Source organism: Ambystoma mexicanum, chromosome 4q (genome assembly GCF_040938575.1).
Source record: "Ambystoma mexicanum isolate Mex_15411 chromosome 4q, UKY_AmexF1_1, whole genome shotgun sequence".
NCBI classification, from domain to species: Eukaryota; Metazoa; Chordata; class Amphibia; order Caudata; family Ambystomatidae; genus Ambystoma; species Ambystoma mexicanum.
In genome coordinates, this window is record NC_090928.1 from 432,404,643 (window position 1) to 432,429,564 (window position 24,922).

Genomic DNA, 24,922 nt, shown 5'->3' on the forward strand with positions numbered 1-24,922 from the left:
TTTCAATGGGTGAGCCGAGCGTAATGTGCGGAAAATGTTTTTATTTTCCCACATTTCAGACTTTGCGGGGGTGTCTGAGTAATACATTCTGGGGCAATTTGGGCATATCATACCTCTGCAGATTTCCACAGGTGTCCTTTTTTCAGAAATGCATGGGGTCCCTGTTTTCCCCGGTGGCTTGGACACCCGAGGCCCATATCTGTATGTTGTGCCGGTCGGCAGAGCGTCTCAAATTCCGGTCAGAAAACAGACTTGGGGTTACTTGTGTTTTAGGCTTTTCCCTTGGCGGCCAGGTAGGTGCACCCACACATGTGAGGTACCGTTTTCATCGGGACACCTGTGGGAACGCGGGACGGTAGGCCATGTGCTGCTGGGGGCGTGTTTCGATGGGTGAGCCGAGCGACATGTGCGGAAAATGCGTTTTTTTCCCCACATTTCGGACTTTGCGGGGGTGTCTGGGTAATAAATTCTGGGGCGATTTGGGCATATCATACCTCTGCTGATTCCCACGGGAGTCCTCTTTTCGTAAATCCATGGGGTTCCCTGTTTTCCCAGTAGCTTGGAAACCCGAGGCCCATATCTGGATGTTGTGCCGGTCGGCAGTGCATCTCAAATTCTAGTCAGAAAACAGACTTGGCGTTACTTGTGTTTTAGGCTTTCCCCTTGGCGGCCAGATAGGTGCACCCACACATGTGAGGTACCGTTTTCATTGGGACACCTGTGGGAACGCGGGACGGTAGGCCATGTGTTGTTGGGGGTGTGTTTCGATGGGTGAGGCGAGCAAAATGTGCGGAAAATGCGTTTTTTTCCCCACATTTCGAACTTTGCGGGGGTGTCTGGGTAATAAATCCTGGGGCGATTTGGGCATATCATACCTCTGCTGATTCCCACACGTGTCCTCTTTTCAGAAATGCATGGGGTTCCCTGTTTTCCCCGGTGGCTTGGACACCCGAGGCCCATATCTGTATGTTGTGCCGGTCGGCAAAGCGTCTCAAATTCCGGTCAGAAAACAGAGTTGGGGTTACTTGTGTTTTAGGCTTTCCCCTTGGCGGCCAGGTAGGTGCACCCACACATGTGAGGTACCGGTTTCATCGGGACACCTGTGGGAATGCGGGACCGTAGACCATGTGTTGTTGGGGGCGTGTTTCGATGGGTGAACCAAGCGACATGTGCAGAAAATGCGTTTTTTTCCCACATTTCAGACTTTGCGGGGGTGTCTGGGTAATAAATTCTGGGGCGATTTAGGGATATCATACCTCTGCAGACTCCCACGGGTGTCTGCTTTTCAGAAATGCATGGGGCTCCCTGTTTTCCCCGGTGGCTTGGACACCCGAGGCCCATATCTGTATGTTGTGCCGGTCGGCAGAGCGTCTCAAATTCCGGTCAGAAAACAGACTTGGGGTTACTTGTGTTTTAGGCTTTCCCCTTGGCGGCCAGGTAGGTGCACCCACTCATGTGAGGTACCGTTTTCATCGGCACACCTTGGGAACACGGGACGGTAGGCCATGTGTTGTTGGGGGCATGTTTCAATGGGTGAGCCGAGCGACATTTTTGCGGAAAATGCGTTTTTTTTCCCCACATTTCAGACTTTGTGGGGGTGTCTGGGTAATAAATTCTGGGGCGATTTGGGCATATCATACCTCTGCGGATTCCCACGGGTGTCCTCTTTTCGGAATTGCATGGGGTTCCCTGTTTTCCCTGGTGGCTTGGACACCCGAGGCCCATATCTGTATGTTGTGCTGGTCGGCAGAGCGTCTCAAATTCTGCTCAGAAAACAGACTTGGTGTTACTTGTGTTTTAGGCTTTCCCCTTGGAGGCCAGGTAGGTGCACCCACACATGTGAGGTACCGTTTTCATCGGGACACCTGTGGGAACGCGGGACCATATGCCATGTGCTGTTGGGGGCGTGTTTCGATGGGTGAGCCGAGCGACATGTGCGGAAAATGCGTTAATTTCCCCACATTTCGGACTTTGTGGGGGTGTCTGGGTAATAAATTCTGGGGCGATTTGGGGATATCATACCTCTGCAGACTCCCATGGGTGTCCGCTTTTCAGAAATGCATGGGGTTCCCTGTTTTCCCCGGTGGCTTGGACACCTGAGGCCCATATCTGTATGTTGTGCCGGTCGGCAGAGCGTCTCAAATATCGGTCAGAAAACAGACTTGGGGTTACTTGTATTTTAGGCATTCCCCTTGGTGGCCAGGTAGGTGCACCCACACATGTGAGGTACCGTTTTCATCGGGACACCTGTGGGAACGCGGGACGGTAGGCCATGTGCTGTTGGGGGCGTGTTTCGATGGGTGAGCCGAGCGACACGTGTGCGAAAAATGTGTTTCTTTCCCCAGATTTCAGACTTTGCGGGGGTGTCTGGGTAATAAATTCTGGGGCGATTTGGGCATATCATACCTCTGCGGATTCCCACGCGTGTCCTCTTTTCATTAATGAATGGGGTTCCCTGTTTTCCCCGGTGGCCTGGACACCCGAGTCCCATATCTGTATGTTGTGCCGGTCGGCAGAGCGTCTCAAATTCCGGTCAGAAAACAGACTTGGGGTTACTTGTGTTTTAGGCTTTCCCCTTGGCGGCCAGGTAGGTGCAACCACTCATGTGAGGTACCGTTTTCATTGGGACACCTGTAGGAACGCGGGATGGTAGGCCATGTGTTGTTTGGGGTGTGTTTCGATGGGTGAGGCGAGCAAAATGTGCGGAAAATGTGTTTTTTTCCCCACATTTCGGACTGTGCGGGGGTGTCTGGGTAATAAATTCTGGGGCGATTTGGGCATATCATACCTCTGCTGATTCCCACAAGAGTCCTCTTTTCGTAAATCCATGGGGTTCCCTGTTTTCCCCAGTAGCTTGGAAACCCGAGGCCCATATCTGGATGTTGTGCCGGTCGGCAGTGCATCTCAAATTCCAGTCAGAAAACAGACTTGGCGTTACTTGTGTTTTAGGCTTTCCCCTTGGCGGCCAGATAGGTGCACCCACACATGTGAGGTAGCGTTTTCATTGGGACACCTGTGGGAACGCGGGACGGTTGGCCATGTGTTGTTGGGGGTGTGTTTCGATGGGTGAGGCGAGCAAAATGTGCGGAAAATGCGTTTTTTCCCCACATTTCGAACTTTGCGGGGGTGCCTGGGTAATAAATCCTGGGGCGATTTGGGCATATCATACCTCTGTGGATTCCCACACGTGTCCTCTTTTCAGAAATGCATGGGGTTCCCTGTTTTCCCCGGTGGCTTGGACACCCGAAGCCCATATCTGTATGTTGTGCCGGTCGGCAAAGCGTCTCAAATTCCGGTCAGAAAACAGAGTTGGGGTTACTTGTGTTTTAGGCTTTCCCCTTGGCGGCCAGGTAGGTGCACCCACACATGTGAGGTACCGGTTTCATCGGCACACCTTGGGAACACGGGACGGTAGGCCATGTGTTGTTGGGGGCGTGTTTCAATGGGTGAGCCGAGCGTAATGTGCGGAAAATGTTTTTATTTTCCCACATTTCAGACTTTGCGGGGGTGTCTGAGTAATACATTCTGGGGCAATTTGGGCATATCATACCTCTGCAGATTTCCACAGGTGTCCTTTTTTCAGAAATGCATGGGGTCCCTGTTTTCCCCGGTGGCTTGGACACCCGAGGCCCATATCTGTATGTTGTGCCGGTCGGCAGAGCGTCTCAAATTCCGGTCAGAAAACAGACTTGGGGTTACTTGTGTTTTAGGCTTTTCCCTTGGCGGCCAGGTAGGTGCACCCACACATGTGAGGTACCGTTTTCATCGGGACACCTGTGGGAACGCGGGACGTTAGGCCATGTGCTGCTGGGGGCGTGTTTCGATGGGTGAGCCGAGCGACATGTGCGGAAAATGCGTTTTTTTCCCCACATTTCGGACTTTGCGGGGGTGTCTGGGTAATAAATTCTGGGGCGATTTGGGCATATCATACCTCTGCTGATTCCCACGGGAGTCCTCTTTTCGTAAATCCATGGGGTTCCCTGTTTTCCCAGTAGCTTGGAAACCCGAGGCCCATATCTGGATGTTGTGCCGGTCGGCAGTGCATCTCAAATTCTAGTCAGAAAACAGACTTGGCGTTACTTGTGTTTTAGGCTTTCCCCTTGGTGGCCAGATAGGTGCACCCACACATGTGAGGTACCGTTTTCATTGGGACACCTGTGGGAACGCGGGACGGTAGGCCATGTGTTGTTGGGGGTGTGTTTCGATGGGTGAGGCGAGCAAAATGTGCGGAAAATGCGTTTTTTTCCCCACATTTCGAACTTTGCGGGGGTGTCTGAGTAATAAATCCTGGGGCGATTTGGGCATATCATACCTCTGCCGATTCCCACACGTGTCCTCTTTTCAGAAATGCATTGGGTTCCCTGTTTTCCCCGGTGGCTTGGACACCCGAGGCCCATATCTGTATGTTGTGCCGGTCGGCAAAGCGTCTCAAATTCCGGTCAGAAAACAGAGTTGGGGTTACTTGTGTTTTAGGCTTTCCCCTTGGCGGCCAGGTAGGTGCACCCACACATGTGAGGTACCGGTTTCATCGGGACACCTGTGGGAACGCGGGACCGTAGGCCATGTGTTGTTGGGGGCGTGTTTCGATGGGTGAGCCAAGCGACATGTGCAGAAAATGCGTTTTTTTCCCACATTTCAGACTTTGCGGGGGTGTCTGGGTAATAAATTCTGGGGCGATTTAGGGATATCATACCTCTGCAGACTCCCACGGGTGTCTGCTTTTCAGAAATGCATGGGGCTCCCTGTTTTCCCTGGTGGCTTGGACACCCGAGGCCCATATCTGTATGTTGTGCCGGTCGGCAGAGCGTCTCAAATTCCGGTCAGAAAACAGACTTGGGGTTACTTGTGTTTTAGGCTTTCCCCTTGGTGGCCAGGTAGGTGCACCCACTCATGTGAGGTACCGTTTTCATCGGCACACCTTGGGAACACGGGACGGTAGGCCATGTGTTGTTGGGGGCATCTTTCAATGGGTGAGCCGAGCGACATTTTTGCGGAAAATGCGTTTTTTTTCCCCACATTTCAGACTTTGTGGGGGTGTCTGGGTAATAAATTCTGGGGCGATTTGGGCATATCATACCTCTGCGGATTCCCACGGGTGTCCTCTTTTCGGAATTGCATGGGGTTCCCTGTTTTCCCTGGTGGCTTGGACACCCGAGGCCCATATCTGTATGTTGTGCTGGTCGGCAGAGCGTCTCAAATTCCGCTCAGAAAACAGACTTGGTGTTACTTGTGTTTTAGGCTTTCCCCTTGGAGGCCAGGTAGGTGCACCCACACATGTGAGGTACCGTTTTCATCGGGACACCTGTGGGAACGCGGGACCGTAGGCCATGTGCTGTTGGGGGCGTGTTTCGATGGGTGAGCCGAGCGACATGTGCGGAAAATGCGTTAATTTCCCCACATTTCGGACTTTGTGGGGGTGTCTGGGTAATAAATTCTGGGGCGATTTGGGGATATCATACCTCTGCAGACACCCATGGGTGTCCGCTTTTCAGAAATGCATGGGGTTCCCTGTTTTCCCCGGTGGCTTGGACACCTGAGGCCCATATCTGTATGTTGTGCCGGTCGGCAAAGCGTCTCAAATATCGGTCAGAAAACAGACTTGGGGTTACTTGTATTTTAGGCATTCCCCTTGGCGGCCAGGTAGGTGCACCCACACATGTGAGGTACCGTTTTCATCGGGACACCTGTGGGAATGCGGGACGGTAGGCCATGTGCTGTTGGGGGCGTGTTTCGATGGGTGAGCCGAGCGACACGTGTGCGAAAAATGTGTTTCTTTCCCCAGATTTCGGACTTTGCGGGGGTGTCTGGGTAATAAATTCTGGGGCGATTTGGGTATATCATACCTCTGCGGATTCCCACGCGTGTCCTCTTTTCATTAATGAATGGGGTTCCCTGTTTTCCCCGGTGCCTTGGACACCCGAGTCCCATATCTGTATGTTGTGCCGGTCGGCAGAGCGTCTAAAATTCCGGTCAGAAAACAGACTTGGGGTTACTTGTGTTTTAGGCTTTCCCCTTGGCGGCCAGGTAGGTGCAACCACTCATGTGAGGTACCGTTTTCATTGGGACACCTGTGGGAACGCGGGATGGTAGGCCATGTGTTGTTTGGGGTGTGTTTCGATGGGTGAGGCGAGCAAAATGTGCGGAAAATGCGTTTTTTTCCCCACATTTCGAACTTTGCGGGGGTGTCTGGGTAATAAATCCTGGGGCGATTTGGGCATATCATACCTCTGCCGATTCCCACACGTGTCCTCTTTTCAGAAATGCATGGGGTTCCCTGTTTTCCCCGGTGGCTTGGACACCCGAGGCCCATATCTGTATGTTGTGCCGGTCGGCAGTGCATCTCAAATTCCAGTCAGAAAACAGACTTGGCGTTACTTGTGTTTTAGGCTTTCCCCTTGGCGGCCAGATAGGTGCACCCACACATGTGAGGTACTATTTTCATTGGGACACCTGTGGGAACGCGGGACGGTAGGCCATGTGTTGTTGGGGGTGTGTTTCGATGGGTGAGGCGAGCAAAATGTGCGGAAAATGCATTTTTTTCCCCACATTTCGAACTTTGCGTTGGTGTCTGGGTAATACATTCTGGGGTGATTTGGGCATATCATACCTCTGCAGATTCCCAGGGGTGTCCTCTTTTCGGAAATGCATGGGGTTCCCTGTATTCCCCGGTGGCTTGGACACCCGAGGCCCATATCTGTATGTTGTGCCGGTCGGCAGAGCGTCTCAAATTCCGGTCAGAAAACAGACTTGGGGTTACTTGTGTTTTAGGCTTTCCCCTTGGCGGCCAGGTAGGTGCACCCACACATGTGAGGTACCGTTTTCATCGGGACACCTGTGGGAACGCGGGACGATGGCCATGTGTTGTTGGGGGCGTGTTTCGATGGGTGAGACGAGCGACATGTGCGGAAAACGCGTTTTTTTTCCCACCTTTCTGAATTTGCGGGGGTGTCTGAGTAATACATTCTGGGGCAGTTCGGGCATATCATACCTCTGCGGATTTCCACAGGTGTCCTCTTTTCAGAAATGCATGGGGTCCCTGTTTTCCCCGGTGGCTTGGACACCCGAGGCCCATATCTGTATGTTGTGCCGGTCGGCAGAGCGTCTCAAATTCCGGTCAGAAAACAGACTTGGGGTTACTTGTGTTTTAGACTTTTCCCTTGGCGGCCAGGTAGGTGCACCCAAACATGTGAGGTACCGTTTTCATCGGGACACCTGTGGGAACGCGGGACGGTAGGCCATGTGCTGTTGGGGGCGTGTTTCGATGGGTGAGCCGAGCGACATGTGCGTAAAATGCGTTTTTTTCCCCACATTTCGGACTTTGCGGGGGTGTCTGGGTAATAAATTCTGGGGCGATTTGGGCATATCATACCTCTGCTGATTCCCACGGGAGTCCTCTTTTTGTAAATCCATGGGGTTCCCTGTTTTCCCCAGTAGCTTGGAAACCCGAGGCCCATATCTGGATGTTGTGCAGGTCGGCAGTGCATCTCAAATTCCAGTCAGAAAACAGACTTGGGGTTACTTGTGTTTTAGGCTTTCCCCTTGGCGGCCGGAAAGGTGCACCCACACATGTGAGGTACCGTTTTCATTGGGACACCTGTGGGAACGCGGGACGGTAGGCCATGTGTTGTTGGGGGTGTGTTTCGATGGGTGAGGTGAGCAAAATGTGCGGAAAATGCGTTTTTTTCCCCACATTTCGAACTTTGCGGGGGTGCCTGGGTAATAAATCCTGGGGCGATTTGGGCATATCATACCTCTGTGGATTCCCACACGTGTCCTCTTTTCAGAAATGCATGGGGTTCCCTGTTTTCCCCGGTGGCTTGGACACCCGAGGCCCATATCTGTATGTTGTGCCGGTCGGCAAAGCGTCTCAAATTCCGGTCAGAAAACAGAGTTGGGGTTACTTGTGTTTTAGGCTTTCCCCTTGGCGGCCAGGTAGGTGCACCCACACATGTGAGGTACCGGTTTCATCGGCACACCTTGGGAACACGGGACGGTAGGCCATGTGTTGTTGGGGGCGTGTTTCAATGGGTGAGCCGAGCGTAATGTGCGGAAAATGTTTTTATTTTCCCACATTTCAGACTTTGCGGGGGTGTCTGAGTAATACATTCTGGGGCAATTTGGGCATATCATACCTCTGCAGATTTCCACAGGTGTCCTTTTTTCAGAAATGCATGGGGTCCCTGTTTTCCCCGGTGGCTTGGACACCCGAGGCCCATATCTGTATGTTGTGCCGGTCGGCAGAGCGTCTCAAATTCCGGTCAGAAAACAGACTTGGGGTTACTTGTGTTTTAGGCTTTTCCCTTGGCGGCCAGGTAGGTGCACCCACACATGTGAGGTACCGTTTTCATCGGGACACCTGTGGGAACGCGGGACGTTAGGCCATGTGCTGCTGGGGGCGTGTTTCGATGGGTGAGCCGAGCGACATGTGCGGAAAATGCGTTTTTTTCCCCACATTTCGGACTTTGCGGGGGTGTCTGGGTAATAAATTCTGGGGCGATTTGGGCATATCATACCTCTGCTGATTCCCACGGGAGTCCTCTTTTCGTAAATCCATGGGGTTCCCTGTTTTCCCAGTAGCTTGGAAACCCGAGGCCCATATCTGGATGTTGTGCCGGTCGGCAGTGCATCTCAAATTCTAGTCAGAAAACAGACTTGGCGTTACTTGTGTTTTAGGCTTTCCCCTTGGTGGCCAGATAGGTGCACCCACACATGTGAGGTACCGTTTTCATTGGGACACCTGTGGGAACGCGGGACGGTAGGCCATGTGTTGTTGGGGGTGTGTTTCGATGGGTGAGGCGAGCAAAATGTGCGGAAAATGCGTTTTTTTCCCCACATTTCGAACTTTGCGGGGGTGTCTGAGTAATAAATCCTGGGGCGATTTGGGCATATCATACCTCTGCCGATTCCCACACGTGTCCTCTTTTCAGAAATGCATTGGGTTCCCTGTTTTCCCCGGTGGCTTGGACACCCGAGGCCCATATCTGTATGTTGTGCCGGTCGGCAAAGCGTCTCAAATTCCGGTCAGAAAACAGAGTTGGGGTTACTTGTGTTTTAGGCTTTCCCCTTGGCGGCCAGGTAGGTGCACCCACACATGTGAGGTACCGGTTTCATCGGGACACCTGTGGGAACGCGGGACCGTAGGCCATGTGTTGTTGGGGGCGTGTTTCGATGGGTGAGCCAAGCGACATGTGCAGAAAATGCGTTTTTTTCCCACATTTCAGACTTTGCGGGGGTGTCTGGGTAATAAATTCTGGGGCGATTTAGGGATATCATACCTCTGCAGACTCCCACGGGTGTCTGCTTTTCAGAAATGCATGGGGCTCCCTGTTTTCCCTGGTGGCTTGGACACCCGAGGCCCATATCTGTATGTTGTGCCGGTCGGCAGAGCGTCTCAAATTCCGGTCAGAAAACAGACTTGGGGTTACTTGTGTTTTAGGCTTTCCCCTTGGTGGCCAGGTAGGTGCACCCACTCATGTGAGGTACCGTTTTCATCGGCACACCTTGGGAACACGGGACGGTAGGCCATGTGTTGTTGGGGGCATCTTTCAATGGGTGAGCCGAGCGACATTTTTGCGGAAAATGCGTTTTTTTTCCCCACATTTCAGACTTTGTGGGGGTGTCTGGGTAATAAATTCTGGGGCGATTTGGGCATATCATACCTCTGCGGATTCCCACGGGTGTCCTCTTTTCGGAATTGCATGGGGTTCCCTGTTTTCCCTGGTGGCTTGGACACCCGAGGCCCATATCTGTATGTTGTGCTGGTCGGCAGAGCGTCTCAAATTCCGCTCAGAAAACAGACTTGGTGTTACTTGTGTTTTAGGCTTTCCCCTTGGAGGCCAGGTAGGTGCACCCACACATGTGAGGTACCGTTTTCATCGGGACACCTGTGGGAACGCGGGACCGTAGGCCATGTGCTGTTGGGGGCGTGTTTCGATGGGTGAGCCGAGCGACATGTGCGGAAAATGCGTTAATTTCCCCACATTTCGGACTTTGTGGGGGTGTCTGGGTAATAAATTCTGGGGCGATTTGGGGATATCATACCTCTGCAGACACCCATGGGTGTCCGCTTTTCAGAAATGCATGGGGTTCCCTGTTTTCCCCGGTGGCTTGGACACCTGAGGCCCATATCTGTATGTTGTGCCGGTCGGCAAAGCGTCTCAAATATCGGTCAGAAAACAGACTTGGGGTTACTTGTATTTTAGGCATTCCCCTTGGCGGCCAGGTAGGTGCACCCACACATGTGAGGTACCGTTTTCATCGGGACACCTGTGGGAATGCGGGACGGTAGGCCATGTGCTGTTGGGGGCGTGTTTCGATGGGTGAGCCGAGCGACACGTGTGCGAAAAATGTGTTTCTTTCCCCAGATTTCGGACTTTGCGGGGGTGTCTGGGTAATAAATTCTGGGGCGATTTGGGTATATCATACCTCTGCGGATTCCCACGCGTGTCCTCTTTTCATTAATGAATGGGGTTCCCTGTTTTCCCCGGTGCCTTGGACACCCGAGTCCCATATCTGTATGTTGTGCCGGTCGGCAGAGCGTCTAAAATTCCGGTCAGAAAACAGACTTGGGGTTACTTGTGTTTTAGGCTTTCCCCTTGGCGGCCAGGTAGGTGCAACCACTCATGTGAGGTACCGTTTTCATTGGGACACCTGTGGGAACGCGGGATGGTAGGCCATGTGTTGTTTGGGGTGTGTTTCGATGGGTGAGGCGAGCAAAATGTGCGGAAAATGCGTTTTTTTCCCCACATTTCGAACTTTGCGGGGGTGTCTGGGTAATAAATCCTGGGGCGATTTGGGCATATCATACCTCTGCCGATTCCCACACGTGTCCTCTTTTCAGAAATGCATGGGGTTCCCTGTTTTCCCCGGTGGCTTGGACACCCGAGGCCCATATCTGTATGTTGTGCCGGTCGGCAGTGCATCTCAAATTCCAGTCAGAAAACAGACTTGGCGTTACTTGTGTTTTAGGCTTTCCCCTTGGCGGCCAGATAGGTGCACCCACACATGTGAGGTACTATTTTCATTGGGACACCTGTGGGAACGCGGGACGGTAGGCCATGTGTTGTTGGGGGTGTGTTTCGATGGGTGAGGCGAGCAAAATGTGCGGAAAATGCATTTTTTTCCCCACATTTCGAACTTTGCGTTGGTGTCTGGGTAATACATTCTGGGGTGATTTGGGCATATCATACCTCTGCAGATTCCCAGGGGTGTCCTCTTTTCGGAAATGCATGGGGTTCCCTGTATTCCCCGGTGGCTTGGACACCCGAGGCCCATATCTGTATGTTGTGCCGGTCGGCAGAGCGTCTCAAATTCCGGTCAGAAAACAGACTTGGGGTTACTTGTGTTTTAGGCTTTCCCCTTGGCGGCCAGGTAGGTGCACCCACACATGTGAGGTACCGTTTTCATCGGGACACCTGTGGGAACGCGGGACGATGGCCATGTGTTGTTGGGGGCGTGTTTCGATGGGTGAGACGAGCGACATGTGCGGAAAACGCGTTTTTTTTCCCACCTTTCTGAATTTGCGGGGGTGTCTGAGTAATACATTCTGGGGCAGTTCGGGCATATCATACCTCTGCGGATTTCCACAGGTGTCCTCTTTTCAGAAATGCATGGGGTCCCTGTTTTCCCCGGTGGCTTGGACACCCGAGGCCCATATCTGTATGTTGTGCCGGTCGGCAGAGCGTCTCAAATTCCGGTCAGAAAACAGACTTGGGGTTACTTGTGTTTTAGACTTTTCCCTTGGCGGCCAGGTAGGTGCACCCAAACATGTGAGGTACCGTTTTCATCGGGACACCTGTGGGAACGCGGGACGGTAGGCCATGTGCTGTTGGGGGCGTGTTTCGATGGGTGAGCCGAGCGACATGTGCGTAAAATGCGTTTTTTTCCCCACATTTCGGACTTTGCGGGGGTGTCTGGGTAATAAATTCTGGGGCGATTTGGGCATATCATACCTCTGCTGATTCCCACGGGAGTCCTCTTTTTGTAAATCCATGGGGTTCCCTGTTTTCCCCAGTAGCTTGGAAACCCGAGGCCCATATCTGGATGTTGTGCAGGTCGGCAGTGCATCTCAAATTCCAGTCAGAAAACAGACTTGGGGTTACTTGTGTTTTAGGCTTTCCCCTTGGCGGCCGGAAAGGTGCACCCACACATGTGAGGTACCGTTTTCATTGGGACACCTGTGGGAACGCGGGACGGTAGGCCATGTGTTGTTGGGGGTGTGTTTCGATGGGTGAGGTGAGCAAAATGTGCGGAAAATGCGTTTTTTTCCCCACATTTCGAACTTTGCGGGGGTGTCTGGGTAATAAATCCTGGGGCGATTTGGGCATATCATACCTCTGCGGATTCCCACACGTGTCCTCTTTTCAGAAATGCATGGGGTTCCCTGTTTTCCCCGGTGGCTTGGACACCCGAGGCCCATATCTGTATGTTGTGCCGTTCGGCAAAGCGTCTCAAATTCCGGTCAGAAAACAGAGTTGGGGTTACTTGTGTTTTAGGCTTTCCCCTTGGCGGCCAGGTAGGTGCACCCACACATGTGAGGTACCGGTTTCATCGGGACACCTGTGGGAATGCGGGACCGTAGGCCATGTGTTGTTGGGGGCGTGTTTCGATGGGTGAGCCAAGCGACATGTGCAGAAAATGCGTTTTTTTCCCACATTTCAGACTTTGCGGGGGTGTCTGGGTAATACATTCTGGGGTGATTTGGGCATATCATACCTCTGCGGATTCCCACGGGTGTCCTCTTTTCGGAAATGCATGGGGTTCCCTGTATTCCCCGGTGGCTTGGACACCCGAGGCCCATATCTGTATGTTGTGCCGGTCGGCAGAGCGTCTCAAATTCCGGTCAGAAAACAGACTTGGGGTTACTTGTGTTTTAGGCTTTCCCCTTGGCGGCCAGGTAGGTGCACCCACACATGTGAGGTACCGTTTTCATCGGGACACCTGTGGGAATGCGGGACGATGGCCATGTGTTGTTGGGGGCGTGTTTCGATGGGTGAGACGAGCGACATGTGCGGAAAACGCATTTTTTTCCCACCTTTCTGAATTTGCGGGGGTGTCTGGGTAATTAATTCTGGAGCGATTTTGGCATATCATACCTCTGGGAATTCCCACGGGTGTCCTCTTTTCGGAAATGCATGGGGTTCCCTGTTTTCCCCGGTGGCTTGGACACCCGTGGCTCATACCTGTATGTTTTGCCAGTCGGCAGAGTGTTTCAAATTCCAGTCAGAAAACAGACTTGGGGTTACTTGTGTTTTAGGCTTTCGCCTTGGCGGCCAGGTAGGTTCACCCACACATGTGAGGTTCCCTTTTCATCGGGACACCTGTGGGAACGCGGGACGGTAGGCCATGTGTTGTTGGGGGCGTGTTTCAATGGGTGAGCCGAGCGACACGTGTGCGGAAAATGCGTTTTTTTTCCCCACATTTCGGACTTTGTGGGGGTGTCTGGGTAATAAATTCTGGGGCGATTTGGGCAAATCATACCTCTGCTGATTCCCACGGGTGTCCTCTTTTTGTGAATGCATGGGGTTCCCTGTTTTCCCCGGTGGCTTGGACACCCAAAGCCCATATCAGTATGTTGTGCCGTTTGGCAGAGTGTCTCAAATTCCGGTCAGAAAACAGACTTGGGGTTACTTGTGTTTTAGGCTTTCCCCTTGGCGGCCAGGTATGTGCACCCACACATGTGGGGTACCATTTTCATCGGGACACCTTTGGGAACACGGGACGGTAGGCCATGTGCTGTTGGGGGTGTGTTTCGATGGGTGAGCCGAGCGACACGTGTGCGGAAAATGCGTTTTTTTCCCCACATTTCAGACTTTGTGGGGGTGTCTGGGTAATAAATTCTGGGGCGATTTGGGCAAATCATACCTCTGCTGATTCCCACGGGTGTCCTCCTTTTGTAAATGCATGGGGTTCCCTGTTTTCCCCAGTAGCTTGGACATCGAGGCCCATATCTGGATGTTGTGCAGGTCGGCAGTGCATCTCAAATTCCAGTCAGAAAACAGACTTGGGGTTACTTGTGTTTTAGGCTTTCCCCTTGGCGGCCAGATAGGTGCACCCACACATGTGAGGTACCGTTTTCATTGGGACACCTGTGGGAACGCGGGACGGTAGGCCATGTGTTGTTGGGGGTGTGTTTCGATGGGTGAGGCGAGCAAAATGTGCGGAAAATGCGTTTTTTTCCCCACATTTCGAACTTTGCGGGGGTGTCTGGGTAATAAATCCTGGGGCGATTTGGGCATATCATACCTCTGCGGATTCCCACACGTGTCCTCTTTTCAGAAATGCATGGGGTTCTCTGTTTTCCACGGTGGCTTGGACACCCAAGGCCCATATCTGTATGTTGTGCCGTTCGGCAAAGCGTCTCAAATTCCGGTCAGAAAACAGAGTTGGGGTTACTTGTGTTTTAGGCTTTCCCCTTGGCGGCCAGGTAGGTGCACCCACACATGTGAGGTACCGTTTTCATCGGGCCACCTGTGGTAACGCGGGACGATGGCGATGTGTTGTTGGGGGCGTGTTTCGATGGGTGAGACGAGCGACACGTGTGCGGAAAATGCGTTTTTTTTCCCCACATTTCGGACTTTGTGGGGGTGTCTGGGTAATAAATTCTGGGGCGATTTGGGCAAATCATACCTCTGCTGATTCCCACGGGTGTCCTCTTTTTGTAAATGCATGGGGTTCCCTGTTTTCCTCGGTGGCTTGGACACCCGAAGCCCATATCTGTATGTTGTGCCGGTTGGCAGAGTGTCTCAAATTCCGGTCAGAAAACAGACTTGGGGTTACTTGTGTTTTAGGCTTTCCCCTTGGCGGCCAGGTATGTGCACCCACACATGTGAGGTACCATTTTCATCGGGACACCTTTGGGAACACGGGACGGTAGGCCATGTGCTGTTGGGGGTGTGTTTCGATGGGTGAGCCGAGCGACACGTGTGCGGAAAATGCGTTTTTTTCCCCACATTTCAGACTTTGTGGGGGTGTCTGGGTAATAAATTCTGGGGCGATTTGGGCAAATCATACCTCTGCTGATTCCCACGGGTGTCCTCTTTTTGTAAATGCATGGGGTTCCCTGTTTTCCCCAGTAGCTTGGACACCGAGGCCCATATCTGGATGTTGTGCAGGTCGGCAGTGCATCTCAAATTCCAGTCAGAAAACAGACTTGGGGTTACTTGTGTTTTAGGCTTTCCCCTTGGCGGCCAGGTAGGTGCACCCACACATGTGAGGTACCAGTTTCATCGGCACACCTTGGGAACACGGGACGGTAGGCCATGTGTTGTTGGGGGCGTGTTTCAATGGGTGAGCCGAGCGTAATGTGCGGAAAATGCATTTTATTCCCCACATTTCGAATTTTGCGGAGGTGTCTGGGTAATAAATCCTGGGGCGATTTGGGCATATCATACCTCTGCGGATTCCCACACGTGTCCTCTTTTCAGAAATGCATGGGGTTCTCTGTTTTCCACGGTGGCTTGGACACCCAAGGCCCATATCTGTATGTTGTGCCGTTCGGCAAAGCGTCTCAAATTCCGGTCAGAAAACAGAGTTGGGGTTACTTGTGTTTTAGGCTTTCCCCTTGGCGGCCAGGTAGGTGCACCCACACATGTGAGGTACCGGTTTCATCGGGACACCTGTGGGAATGCGGGACCGTAGGCCATGTGTTGTTGGGGGCGTGTTTCGATGGGTGAGCCAAGCGACATGTGCAGAAAATGCGTTTTTTTCCCACATTTCAGACTTTGCAGGGGTGTCTGGGTAATACATTCTGGGGTGATTTGGGCATATCATACCTCTGCGGATTCCCACGGGTGTCCTCTTTTCAGAAATGCATGGGGTTCCCTGTATTCCCCGGTGGCTTGGACACCCGAGGCCCATATCTGTATGTTGTGCCGGTCGGCAGAGCGTCTCAAATTTAGGTCAGAAAACAGACTTGGGGTTACTTGTGTTTTAGGCTTTCCCCTTGGCGGCCAGGTAGGTGCACCCACATATGTGAGGTACCGTTTTCATCGGGCCACCTGTGGGAACGCGGGACGATGGCGATGTGTTGTTGGGGGCGTGTTTCGATGGGTGAGACGAGCGACATGTGCGGAAAACGCGTTTTTTCCCACCTTTCTGAATTTGCGGGGGTGTCTGGGTAATTAATTCTGGAGCGATTTTGGCATATCACACCTCTGGGAATTCCCACGGGTGTCCTCTTTTCGGAAATGCATGGGGTTCCCTGTTTTCCCCGGTGGCTTGGACACCCGTGGCTCATACCTGTATGTTTTGCCAGTCGGCAGAGTGTCTCAAATTCCAGTCAGAAAACAGACTTGGGGTTACTTGTGTTTTAGGCTTTCGCCTTGGCGGCCAGGTAGGTTCACCCACACATGTGAGGTTCCCTTTTCATCGGGACACCTGTGGGAACGCGGGACGGTAGGCCATGTGTTGTTGGGGGCGTGTTTCAATGGGTGAGCCGAGCGACACGTGTGCGGAAAATGCGTTTTTTTCCCCACATTTCGGACTTTGTGGGGGTGTCTGGGTAATAAATTCTGGGGCGATTTGGGCAAATCATACCTCTGCTGATTCCCACGGGTGTCCTCTTTTTGTAAATGCATGGGGTTCCCTGTTTTCCCCGGTGGCTTGGACACCCAAAGCCCATATCTGTATGTTCTGCCGGTTGGCAGAGTGTCTCAAATTCCGGTCAGAAAACAGACTTGGGGTTACTTGTGTTTTAGGCTTTCCCCTTGGCGGCCAGGTATGTGCACCAACACATGTGAGGTACCGTTTTCATCGGGACACCTTTGGGAACGCGGGACGGTAGGCCATGTGCTGTTGGGGGTGTGTTTCGATGGGTGAGCCGAGCGACACGTGTGTGGAAAATGCGTTTTTTTCCCCACATTTCAGACTTTGTGGGGGTGTCTGGGTAATAAATTCTGGGGCGATTTGGGCAAATCATACCTCTGCAAATTCCCAGGGGTGTCCTCTTTTCGGAAATGCATGGGGTTCCCTGTATTCCCCGGTGGCTTGGACACCCGAGGCCCATATCTGTATGTTGTGCCGGTCGGCAGAGCGTCTCAAATTCCGGTCAGAAAACAGACTTGGGGTTACTTGTGTTTTAGGCTTTCCCCTTGGCGGCCAGGTAGGTGCACCCACACATGTGAGGTACCGTTTTCATCGGGACACCTGTGGGAACGCGGGACGATGGCCATGTGTTGTTGGGGGCGTGTTTCGATGGGTGAGACGAGCGACATGTGCGGAAAACGCGTTTTTTTTCCCACCTTTCTGAATTTGCGGGGGTGTCTGAGTAATACATTCTGGGGCAGTTCGGGCATATCATACCTCTGCGGATTTCCACAGGTGTCCTCTTTTCAGAAATGCATGGGGTCCCTGTTTTCCCCGGTGGCTTGGACACCCGAGGCCCATATCTGTATGTTGTGCCGGTCGGCAGAGCGTCTCAAATTCCGGTCAGAAAACAGACTTGGGGTTACTTGTGTTTTAGGCTTTTCCCTTGGCGGCCAGGTAGGTGCACCCAAACATGTGAGGTACCGTTTTCATCGGGACACCTGTGGGAACGCGGGACGGTAGGCCATGTGCTGTTGGGGGCGTGTTTCGATGGGGGATGTGCGTAAAATGCATTTTTTTTCCCACATTTCAGACATTGCGGGGGTGTCTCGGTAATACATTCTGGGGCGATTTGGACATATCATACCTCTGCGGATTCCCACGGGTGTCCTCTTTTTGGAAATGCATTGGGTTCCCTGTATTCCCCGGTGGCTTGGACACCCGAGGCCCATATCTGTATGTTGTGCCGGTCGGCAGAGCGTCTCAAATTCCGGTCAGAAAACAGACTTGGGGTTACTTGTGTTTTAGGCTTTCCCCTTGGCGGCCAGGTAGGTGCACCCACACATGTGAGGTACCGTTTTCATTGGGACACCTGTGGGAACGCGGGACGGTAGGCCATGTGTTGTTGGGGGTGTGTTTCAATGGGTGAGGTGAGCAAAATGTGCGGAAAATGCGTTTTTTTCCCCACATTTCGAACTTGCGGGGGTGTCTGGGTAATAAATCCTGGGGCGATTTGGGCATATCATACCTCTGCGGATTCCCACACGTGTCCTCTTTTCAGAAATGCATGGGGTTCCCTGTTTTCCCCAGTGGCTTGGACACCCGAGGCCCATATCTGTATGTTGTGCCGTTCGGCAAAGCGTCTCAAATTCCGGTCAGAAAACAGAGTTGGGGTTACTTGTGTTTTAGGCTTTCCCCTTGGCGGCCAGGTAGGTGCACCCACACATGTGAGGTACCGGTTTCATCGGGACACCTGTGGGAATGCGGGACCGTAGGCCATGTGTTGTTGGGGGCGTGTTTCGATGGGTGAGCCAAGCGACATGTGCAGAAAATGCGTTTTTTTCCCACATTTCAGACTTTGCGGGGGTGTCTGGGTAATACATTCTGGGGTGATTTGGGCATATCATACCTCTGCGGATTCCAACGGGTGTCCTCTTTTCGGAAATGCATGGGGTTCCCTGTATTCCCCGGTGGCTAGGACACCCGAGGCCCATATCTGTATGTTGTGCCGGTCGGCAGAGCGTCTCAAATTCCGGTCAGAAAACAGACTTGGGGTTACTTGTGTTTTAGGCTTTCCCCTTGGCGGCCAGGTAGGTGCACCCACACATGTGAGGTACCGTTTTCATCGGGACACATGTGGGAACGCGGGACGATGGCCATGTGTTGTTGGCAGCGTGTTTCGATGGGTGAGACGAGCGACATGTGCGGAAAACGCATTTTTTTCCCACCTTTCTGAATTTGCGGGGGTGTCTGGGTAATTAATTCTGGAGCGATTTTGGCATATCATACCTCTGGGAATTCCCACGGGTGTCCTCTTTTCGGAAATGCATGGGGTTCCCTGTTTTCCCCGGTGGCTTGGACACCCGTGGCTCATACCTGTATGTTTTGCCAGTCGGCAGAGTGTCTCAAATTCCAGTCAGAAAACAGACTTGGGGTTACTTGTGTTTTAGGCTTTCGCCTTGGCAGCCAGGTAGGTTCACCCACACATGTGAGGTTCCCTTTTCATCGGGACACCTGTGGGAACGCGGGACGGTAGGCCATGTGTTGTTGGGGGCGTGTTTCAATGGGTGAGCCGAGCGACACGTGTGCGGAAAATGCATTTTTTTTCCCCACATTTCGGACTTTGTGGGGGTGTCTGGGTAATAAATTCTGGGGCGATTTGGGCAAATCATACCTCTGCTGATTCCCACGGGTGTCCTCTTTTTGTAAATGCATGGGGTTCCCTGTTTTCCTCGGTGGTTTGGACACCCGAAGCCCATATCTGTATGTGTGCCGTTTGGCAGAGTGTCTCAAATTCCGGTCAGAAAACAGACTTGGGGTTACTTGTGTTTTAGGCTTTCCCCTTGGCGGCCAGGTATGTGCACCCACACATTTGAGGTACCATTTTCATCGGGACACCTTTGGGAACGCGGGACGGTAGGCCATGTGCTGTTGGGGGTGTGTTTCGATGGGTGAGCCGAGCGACACGTGTGCGGAAAATGCGTTTTTTTCCCCACATTTCAGACTTTGTGGGGGTGTCTGGGTAATAAATTCTGGGGCGATTTGGGCAAATCATACCTCTGCTGATTCCCACGGGTGTCCTCTTTTTGTAAATGCATGGGGTTCCCTGTTTTCCCCAGTAGCTTGGACACCGAGGCCCATATCTGGATGTTGTGCAGGTCGGCAGTGCATCTCAAATTCCAGTCAGAAAACAGACTTGGGGTTACTTGTGTTTTAGGCTTTCCCCTTGGCGGCCAGGTAGGTGCACCCACACATGTGAGGTACCGGTTTCATCGGCACACCTTGGGAACACGGGACGGTAGGCCATGTGTTGTTGGGGGCGTGTTTCAATGGGTGAGCCGAGCGTAATGTGCGGAAAATGTTTTTATTTTCCCACATTTCAGACTTTGCGGGGGTGTCTGAGTAATACATTCTGGGGCAATTTGGGCATATCATACCTCTGCAGATTTCCACAGGTGTCCTTTTTTCAGAAATGCATGGGGTCCCTGTTTTCCCCGGTGGCTTGGACACCCGAGGCCCATATCTGTATGTTGTGCCGGTCGGCAGAGCCTCTCAAATTCCGGTCAGAAAACAGACTTGGGGTTACTTGTGTTTTAGGCTTTTCCCTTGGCGGCCAGGTAGGTGCACCCACACATGTGAGGTACCGTTTTCATCGGGACACCTGTGGGAACGGGGGACGGTAGGCCATGTGCTGCTGGGGGCGTGTTTCGATGGGTGAGCTGAGCGACATGTGCGGAAAATGCGTTTTTTTCCCCACATTTCGGACTTTGCGGGGGTGTCTGGGTAATAAATTCTGGGGCGATTTGGGCATATCATACCTCTGCTGATTCCCACGGGAGTCCTCTTTTCGTAAATCCATGGGGTTCCCTGTTTTCCCAGTAGCTTGGAAACCCGAGGCCCATATCTGGATGTTGTGCCGGTCGGCAGTGCATCTCAAATTCTAGTCAGAAAACAGACTTGGCGTTACTTGTGTTTTAGGCTTTCCCCTTGGCGGCCAGATAGGTGCACCCACACATGTGAGGTACCGTTTTCATTGGGACACCTGTGGGAACGCGGGACGGTAGGCCATGTGTTGTTGGGGGTGTGTTTCGATGGGTGAGGCGAGCAAAATGTGCGGAAAATGCGTTTTTTTCCCCACATTTCGAACTTTGCGGGGTGTCTGGGTAATAAATCCTGGGGCGATTTGGGCATATCATACCTCTGCCGGTTCCCACACGTGTCCTCTTTTCAGAAATGCATGGGGTTCCCTGTTTTCCCCGGTGGCTTGGACACCCGAGGCCCATATCTGTATGTTGTGCCGGTCGGCAAAGCATCTCAAATTCCGGTCAGAAAACAGAGTTGGGGTTACTTGTGTTTTAGGCTTTCCCCTTGGCGGCCAGGTAGGTGCACCCACACATGTGAGGTACCGGTTTCATCGGGACACCTGTGGGAACGCGGGACCGTAGGCCATGTGTTGTTGGGGGCGTGTTTCGATGGGTGAGCCAAGCGACATGTGCAGAAAATGCGTTTTTTTCCCACATTTCAGACTTTGCGGGGGTGTCTGGGTAATAAATTCTGGGGCGATTTAGGGATATCATACCTCTGCAGACTCCCACGGGTGTCTGCTTTTCAGAAATGCATGGGGCTCCCTGTTTTCCCCGGTGGCTTGGACACCCGAGGCCCATATCTGTATGTTGTGCCGGTCGGCAGAGCGTCTCAAATTCCGGTCAGAAAACAGACTTGGTGTTACTTGTGTTTTAGGCTTTCCCCTTGGCGGCCAGGTAGGTGCACCCACTCATGTGAGGTACCGTTTTCATCGGCACACCTTGGGAACACGGGACGGTAGGCCATGTGTTGTTCGGGGCGTGTTTCAATGGGTGAGCCGAGCGACATTTTTGCGGAAAATGCGTTTTTTTTCCCCACATTTCAGACTTTGTGGGGGTGTCTGGGTAATAAATTCTGGGGCAATTTGGGCATATCATACCTCTGCGGATTCCCACGGGTGTCCTCTTTTCGGAATTGCATGGGGTTCCCTGTTTTCCCTGGTGGCTTGGACACCCGAGGCCCATATCTGTATGTTGTGCTGGTCGGCAGAGCGTCTCAAATTCCGCTCAGAAAACAGACTTGGTGTTACTTGTGTTTTAGGATTTCCCCTTGGCGGCCAGGTAGGTGCACCCACACATGTGAGGTACCGGTTTCATCGGGACACCTGTGGGAACGCGGGACCGTAGGCCATGTGTTGTTGGGGGCGTGTTTCGATGGGTGAGCCAAGCGACATGTGCAGAAAATGCGTTTTTTTCCCACATTTCAGACTTTGCGGGGGTGTCTGGGTAATAAATTCTGGGGCGATTTAGGGATATCATACCTCTGCAGACTCCCACGGGTGTCTGCTTTTCAGAAATGCATGGGGCTCCCTGTTTTCCCTGGTGGCTTGGACACCCGAGGCCCATATCTGTATGTTGTGCCGGTCGGCAAAGCGTCTCAAATTCCGGTCAGAAAACAGAGTTGGGGTTACTTGTGTTTTAGGCTTTCCCCTTGGCGGCCAGGTAGGTGCACCCACACATGTGAGGTACCGGTTTCATCGGGACACCTGTGGGAACGCGGGACCGTAGGCCATGTGTTGTTGGGGGCGTGTTTCGATGGGTGAGCCAAGCGACATGTGCAGAAAATGCGTTTTTTTCTCACATTTCAGACTTTGTGGGGGTGTCTGGGTAATAAATTCTGGGGCTATTTGGGCATATCATACCTCTGCGGATTCCCACGGGTGTCCTCTTTTCGGAATTGCCTGGGGTTCCCTGTTTTCCCTGGTGGCTTGGACACCCGAGGCCCATATCTGTATGTTGTGCTGGTCGGCAGAGCGTCTCAAATTCCGCTCAGAAAACAGACTTGGTGTTACTTGTGTTTTAGGCTTTCCCCTTGGAGGCCAGGTAGGTGCACCCACATATGTGAGGTACCGTTTTCATCGGGACACCTGTGGGAACGCGGGACCGTAGGCCATGTGCTGTTGGGGGCGTGTTTCGATGGGTGAGCCGAGCGACATGTGCGGAAAATGCGTTATTTTCCCCACATTTCGGACTTTGTGGGGGTGTCTGGGTAATAAATTCTGGGGCGATTTGGGGATATCATACCTCTGCAGACTCCCATGGGTGTCCGCTTTTCAGAAATGCATGGGGTTCCCTGTTTTCCCCGGTGGCTTGGACACCTGAGGCCCATATCTGTATGTTGTGCCGGTCGGCAGAGCGTCTCAAATATCGGTCAGAAAACAGACTTGGGGTTACTTGTATTTTAGGCATTCCCCTTGGCGGCCAGGTAGGTGCACCCACACATGTGAGGTACCGTTTTCATCAGGACACCTGTGGGAACGCGGGACGGTAGGCCATGTGCTGTTGGGGGCGTGTTTCGATGGGTGAGCCGAGCGACACGTGTGCGAAAAATGTGTTTCTTTCCCCAGATTTCGGACTTTGCGGGGGTGTCTGGGTAATACATTCTGGGGCGATTTGGGCATATCATACCTATGCGGATTCCCACGCGTGTCCTCTTTTCATTAATGAATGGGGTTCCCTGTTTTCCTCGGTATCTTGGACACCCGAGTCCCATATCTGTATGTTGTGCCGGTCGGCAGAGCGTCTCAAATTCCGGTCAGAAAACAGACTTGGGGTTACTTGTATTTTAGGCTTTCCCCTTGGCGGCCAGGTAGGTGCAACCACTCATGTGAGGTACCGTTTTCATTGGGACACCTGTGGGAACGTGGGATGGTAGGCCATGTGTTGTTTGGGGTGTGTTTCGATGGGTGAGGCGAGCAAAATGTGCGGAAAATGTGTTTTTTTCCCCACATTTCGAACTTTGCGGGGGTGTCTGGGTAATAAATCCTGGGGCGATTTGGGCATATCATACCTCTGCCGATTCCCACACGTGTCCTCTTTTCAGAAATGCATGGGGTTCCCTGTTTTCCCCGGTGGCTTGGACACCCGAGGCCCATATCTGTATGTTATGCCGGTCGGCAGTGCATCTCAAATTCCAGTCAGAAAACAGACTTGGCGTTACTTGTGTTTTAGGCTTTCCCCTTGGCGGCCAGATAGGTGCACCCACACATGTGAGGTACCGTTTTCATTGGGACACCTGTGGGAACGCGGGACGGTAGGCCATGTGTTGTTGGGGGTGTGTTTCGATGGGTGAGGCGAGCAAAATGTGCGGAAAATGCGTTTTTTTCCCCACATTTCGAACTTTGCTGGGGTGTCTGGGTAATACATTCTGGGGTGATTTGGGCATATCATACCTCTGCAGATTCCCAGGGGTGTCCTCTTTTCGGAAATGCATGGGGTTCCCTGTATTCCCCGGTGGCTTGGACACCCGAGGCCCATATCTGTATGTTGTGCCGGTCGGCAGAGCGTCTCAAATTCCGGTCAGAAAACAGACTTGGGGTTACTTGTGTTTTAGGCTTTCCCCTTGGCGGCCAGGTAGGTGCACCCACACATGTGAGGTACCGTTTTCATCGGGACACCTGTGGGAACACGGGACGATGGCCATGTGTTGTTGGGGGCGTGTTTCGATGGGTGAGACGAGCGACATGTGCGGAAAACGCGTTTTTTTTCCCACCTTTCTGAATTTGCGGGGTGTCTGAGTAATACATTCTGGGGCAGTTCGGGCATATCATACCTCTGCGGATTTCCACAGGTGTCCTCTTTTCAGAAATGCATGGGGTCCCTGTTTTCCCCGGTGGCTTGGACACCCGAGGCCCATATCTGTATGTTGTGCCGGTCGGCAGAGCGTCTCAAATTCCGGTCAGAAAACAGACTTGGGGTTACTTGTGTTTTAGGCTTTTCCCTTGGCGGCCAGGTAGGTGCACCCAAACATGTGAGGTACCGTTTTCATCGGGACACCTGTGGGAACGCGGGACGGTAGGCCATGTGCTGTTGGGGGCGTGTTTCGATGGGTGAGCCGAGCGACATGTGCGTAAAATGCGTTTTTTTCCCCACATTTCGGACTTTGCGGGGGTGTCTGGGTAATAAATTCTGGGGCAATTTGGGCATATCATACCTCTGCTGATTCCCACGGGAGTCCTCTTTTTGTAAATCCATGGGGTTCCCTGTTTTCCCCAGTAGCTTGGAAACCCAAGGCCCATATCTGGATGTTGTGCCGGTCGGCAGTGCATCTCAAATTCCAGTCAGAAAATAGACTTGGGGTTACTTGTGTTTTAGGCTTTCCCCTTGGCGGCCAGAAAGGTGCACCCACACATGTGAGGTACCGTTTTCATTGGGACACCTGTGGGAACGCGGGACGGTAGGCCATGTGTTGTTGGGGGTGTGTTTCGATGGGTGAGGTGAGCAAAATGTGGGGAAAATGCGTTTTTTTCCCCACATTTCGAACTTTGCGGGGGTGTCTGGGTAATAAATCCTGGGGCGATTTGGGCATATCATAC